Genomic DNA, 6141 nt, shown 5'->3' on the forward strand with positions numbered 1-6141 from the left:
ATGTGCCCGATTTTACTATAGTTATGAAATGGATTGATGTGACATGGAAAGATATAATAAATGATACGTTCGCTTGTTTGCCTACGTTACAAACATTATTATAATGATGTCAGCCTTTAAATACGACATTCCAAAGAGTGCGCGAGGCAACCATGTAACTTAATTTGCATGCGCGTGTGTTCCTTGACGCACTGCAGGCCGCCATGAAAGGTGTGTAATTTACACCTCAGCAAGACGTGGCGAGAGACTGATCACCTTTTAAGTACTTTGTTTCTTCAAAGGCCATATTAGTATGTGTCAGGTTGTACCCGGTAGGATCTCCTTTCACTTCTCCAAAGTGCACTTCCCTAAAACAAATGGCTGCTTTCAGAGAACATGCAAGATGGAAAGGTGGATTTTTGCACTCACAGAAACACTCATATTTTTTCCTTGTGGTGACCAAAAAAATAAAATAAATCCATGTACCCTAAATTTAAACCGAATCTTTTTTTACACTCACCGCAACCTAACCCTATAACCTTAATCTCGATAACTGAACATTTATACCTAAATTTAACCTAATCCTCATGCCTAGCTAACCATAAACCTAACATGTGATGCCTAAACCTCAAAGTAACAGTAACTGCATATTTGACCCTATGCCAGAAATGGACCTTTTCAATCAAAAATGCACAAGCAATTAGTTTCAGCCTTTAGTCTGCACCCTTTATACATCCTGGCTTTAGCTATCTGTTGTTATCTCTCTTCACACTACAGACCCAGCTGTCTCACACACCTTATACAGCTTCCTATCGACCCCACTCCCCCTCAAATGGCAGGGAAGTCAGGAACGAGAGAGAGAAAGAACATGAAGGGGCAGCAAGAGAGTGGGTGAGAGAAAGATAGTGAGAGAGGATATTTAGCTTCAGACACACGGCACTGACGCGTGGCAGGACATCAAAGGACGGGCGGAGGATCCCGTCAGAGTAGGGGCCAGCCACATGCCATTCCAACAGGGAAGCAGGCGAAAGGCTGAGGTCTGTAGAATCAACCAAACAGAAAAACAGACCCGAGCTGAGTGTTACAAAAAATGGCACCATGTTCCCTGCATAGTAAACTACTTTTGATCAGCATGACATGGATCCAGAGTCCAAGGGTGTTCAGTACAAGTAGAACATATGGGATACTTTAGACCGTCCAGACAGACCAGACGGACCAGACTGACCTGACTGACTGACCAGACTGACCTGACTGACCTGACTGACCTGACTGACCGTCCAGACAGACCAGACTGACCAGACTGACCTGACTGACTGACCAGACTGACCTGACTGACAGACCTGACTGACCTGACTGACCAGACTGACCTGACTGACCGTCCAGACAGACCAGACTGACCAGACTGACCTGACTGACTGACCAGACTGACCTGACTGACCGTCCAGACAGACCAGACTGACCTGACTGACTTGACTGACCTGACTGACTGACCAGACTGACCTGACTGACAGACCAGACTGACCAGACTGACCTGACTGACCAGACTTACCTGACCAGACTGACCTGACTGACAGACCAGACTGACCTGACTGACTGACCAGACTGACCTGACTGACCAGACTGACCTGACTGACTGACCAGACTGACCTGACTGACCTGACTGACCTGACTGACAGACCAGACTGACCTGACTGACCTGACTGACCTGACTGACCTGACTGACCATCCAGACAGACCTGACTGACCAGACTGACCTGACTGACTGACCTGACTGACAGACCTGACTGACCAGACTGACCAGACTGACCTGACTGACCTGACTGACAGACCAGACTGACCTGACTGACAGACCAGACAGACCAGACTGACAGACCAGACTGACCTGACTGACAGACCTGACAGACCAGACAGACCAGACTGACCAGACTGACCAGACTGACCAGACTGACAGACCTGACTGACAGACCACACAGACCTGTGGGGGAGAGTGTAGGTTGGGGGTGTGTGGAGGTTGGGGGAGTGTGGAGGCAGGGGGTGTGTGGAGAATGCAGGGTATGGAGGATGGGGTGTGTGGAAGTTGGGGGAGGCTGGAAGCTAGTGGGAGGGTGGGGGAGTGTGGATGATTTGGGGGGTTGAAATTGGGGAGTGTGGAGTTTGGGGGAGTGTGGAGGGTGGGTGTTTGTGGAGGGTGTGTGAGTGTAGAGGGTGGGGGAGTGTGGAGGTTGGGGGTAGTGTGGAGGTTGGGGGAGTGTGGAGGGTGGGGGTGTGTGGAGGTTGGGGGAGTGTGGAGGGTGGGGTGTGTGGAGGGTGGGTGTAGTTCTGTTGGGATTATTACATATTTGCCTGATCGCGATTATTTGAGCCAGATCACAGCTATTTTATAGACAACGATCTTTTAACAATCTTTTTACGCAATATTTTGATTCTTAAATCATGTATTTCCAATCTGAATAAGTTTTTTTAGGCCAATGTTAAAACACTCTCAACAAATACCATGCAAATACCATGCAAATACCATGCAAATACCATGCAAATACCATGCAAAAGATGTCCATTTCCATCAGTTAGGATGCTTTGGGCATTGGAGCAGAAGAGAGTTGGACAACTCTGTGGGAAGTTATAGGCTCAGATCATTAACTGAAACTTATTTGCTTCTTAATTTCAGTATGTTTAAACCTAGTTCAGAGTTGTTTTGCTATGCACAGTAATGTAATTTTGCGACATTATTATTTAATAGACAAACGCATTTTAGTCGCTTATCTGTTGCATCAACACTGATTGAAAATAAAAAACACTTTACCGGGTGTAAAGTCGAATTTTGTCATTTCCAACCATATTTCCGAATTAGATAATGCACAATAAAATGTATGGATATAAATCTTGTCCCATTGCATATTAAATGTTTAAACAAATGTTTCCACATAAGGAAGGCTGTTTCAAATAACTAGGCTGTAATATTTGCAGCAGAGCGAGAGGTGTTACTGTCATTGCTTTGCAGTTAAATTTTGTCAACAGCAATCGTTTACATCACAGGTGTCAAACCGGTTCCACGGAGGGCCGAGTGTCTGCAGGTTTTCGCTCTCACCTTGTACCTGATTGATTAATTAGTTCACTAATTGGTTAATTTCTACCCCCACCTGGTTGTTCAGGTCTGACCTGGGAACCAATTTAAAGGAAAACCCAAAGACCTGCAGACACTCGGCCCTCCGTGGAACCGGTTTGACACCCCTGGTTTACATCATTGACTTAGTAGTAGTTTCAAAGCCGAACACAACTGCAACACTGGGTGCATTTAGATTTTAAGCTAAATTGATAGAGGTGAGCCCAATAATTTGGAGGAGGCAACTTGCCGGATTTGCTCCAGAAAAGTGGCGTTCAAAAGTGCGAACATCGCGAATCTGAAGAATCATCCCTGAATATATCACATGTATGTTTACCACATTATCCCTGGATCCATCATCACATGTATGTTTACCACATTATCCCCGGATCCATCACGTGTATATTTACAACATCATCCCCGGATCCATCACGTGTACATTTACCACATTATCCCCGGATCCATCATGTGTATATTTACAACATCATCCCCGGATCCATCACGTGTATATTTAACACATTATCCCCGGATCCATCACGTGTATATTTACCACATTATCCCCGGATCCATCACGTGTATATTTACCACATTATCCCCGGATCCATCACGTGTATATTTGCAAAATTATCTCCGTATCCATCACGTGTATATTTACCACATTATTAGGCATAGACTCTTAATAGTGGCATAACACTATTAAGAGTCTATTGGAGGTTGGGGTGAGAGGAGGTTGGGAGGTGTGACTCTATAGATGGTAGTCTACCTACAAAACATCTGTTGTTGCCGGACCGCAAAAGCGGAGCCGGCCTAGACAAGAGAATGTCTCTCACTGAATGAGTGACTGACTGACCCTTGTTAAATAGTGTGGTGGTTAGAGATGCTGACTATAGAGCAGCAAGTTCCACGTTCAACTTCCGTCTCAGTTGAAGCACATTATGCTTGAGGATTTGTTCGCTGGCTACACGATCTCTTGTCTTTTCATTTGATGAAAAGTCGGTGGCAAATAAGCTATTAAAACGGCCAGTGGCAAAAGAGGTTTAGGATAGACAAGAACTTCGCTGGCTACACCTAATAAGAAATGTTAGTCAGTTTTACACAATGCCTAATGGTGTCTATTGAAATATTACTGGCAAATACGCTTTTAAAACAGCCAGAAGCAAAAATCATACAGTTCATTGATGCTATTTGTGGTTGAGGTATGAAACGTTAGTCAGTTTATCACAATGCTTAAGTGTGTCTAGCGAAATATTACTGGCTAATACGCTTTTAAAACGGCCAGAAGCAAAAGTCATACAGTTCATTGATGCTATTTGTGGTTGAGGTATGAAACGTTAGTCAGTTTATCACAATGCTTAAGTGTGTCTAGCGACATATTCAATCTCAGTGTGATGTTAAGGCGTGACTAAATGATCTAATGTTGAAATGCTAAACCTCAATAGATGTTTAGCTCTGTGGCGTAGTGTTTAAAGACGTAGTCTCTTATCAAGGAGACCCAGGTTCGTAACCATGGTGGGCAACCACGATTACTGCTCTTTATTGCCAGGTTTCTTGTTTAGACCTGTCAGAGAGGCCAAGCTAAGCTTATATGAAGGGGTCCAAGCTAGTTTATTGACTTGGTGTGGGACAGGCTAAGCTAACTGACTTGGCTAGCAAAACAACCTCTAACTTCCTTAACGCTGGATGCAGAACACAAACGGTTTCTTCAAGTTCAGCAAACACTGGAGAAGTAGAGAAAGGGCCCAGTTTTTCTTAACATTCTCTAAACTGTAATTGCAATCATCACAACTATTTTATTGGGCATCACAACTATATTGCATGTCTATAAAATGTAGTAACTCACCCAAAACATTTAATGTATGCTTCAAAACCTAGTTATTGTGTCAGTAAATAGGCCAATACCATCAAAATGAAAAGTTTTTTTGTCATAATGTGAGCCGTACTGGTCAAAATGATCTTATTCAAGAACTGAAACAAAGCATTTGAGAAAAACTTTAAAACTGTACCTGCCGTTTTAAACTTAGGAGGACATGAGGTCTTGGCCCACACCTGTGGAGTACCAGGCTTGAAAGACTCGTTGCTGTCCCTGTCCAAAGTCCTCCTGGTTGTGTTGCAGATCAAGACGATACCTGACGATTTTTGCTGTGTGGCAGGGACCCAAGGTTTCCCAGCTGAACATTGCCCAAAGTATCACACTGCCTCCGCTGGCTTGCTTTCTTCCCATAGTGCATCCTGGTGCCATGTGTTCTCCAGGTATACAATGCACACACAGCCGGCCATCCACGTGATGTAAAAAAAAACATGATTCATCAGACCACCTTCTTCAATTGTTCTGTGGTCCAGTTCTGATGCTCACATGCCCATTGTAAGTACTTTCGGCAGTGGACAGGGGTCAGCATGGGCACCCTGACTGGTCTGCGGCTACGCAGCCCCATACACAACAAACTGCGATGCATTGTGCGTTCTGACACCTTTCTCTCAGTGCCAGGATTAACCTTTTCTGCAATTTGAACTACAGTAGTTCGTCTGTTGGATCGGACCACTTTTGATTGGTACTGAGTCGTCTAGTCATCACAAATTGGCCGTTGTCAAAGTCGCACAGATCCTTACGCATGCGTATCTGACATGCAGCCTGGGAGGCCCTGGGGGCGTTCCTCAGTGTTCTCTGACATGCAGCCTGGGAGGCCCTGGGACGTTCCTCAGTGTTCTCTGACATGCAGCCTGGGAGGCCCTGGGACGTTCCTCAGTGTTCTCTGACATGCAGCCTGGGAGGCCCTGGGGGCGTTCCTCAGTGTTCTCTGACATGCAGCCTGGGAGGCCCTGGGGCGTTCCTCAGTGTTCTCTGACATGCAGCCTGGGAGGCCCTGGGGCGTTCCTCAGTGTTCTCCGACATGCAGCCTGGGAGGCCCTGGGGCGTTCCTCAGTGTTCTCTGACATGCAGCCTGGGTGGCCCTGGGGCGTTCCTCAGTGTTCTCTGACATGCAGCCTGGGAGGCCCTGGGGCGTTCCTCAGTGTTCTCTGACATGCAGCCTGGGAGGCCCTGGGACATTCCTCAGTGTTCTCTG

Source organism: Esox lucius, chromosome 5 (genome assembly GCF_011004845.1).
Source record: "Esox lucius isolate fEsoLuc1 chromosome 5, fEsoLuc1.pri, whole genome shotgun sequence".
Taxonomy (NCBI): Eukaryota; Metazoa; Chordata; class Actinopteri; order Esociformes; family Esocidae; genus Esox; species Esox lucius.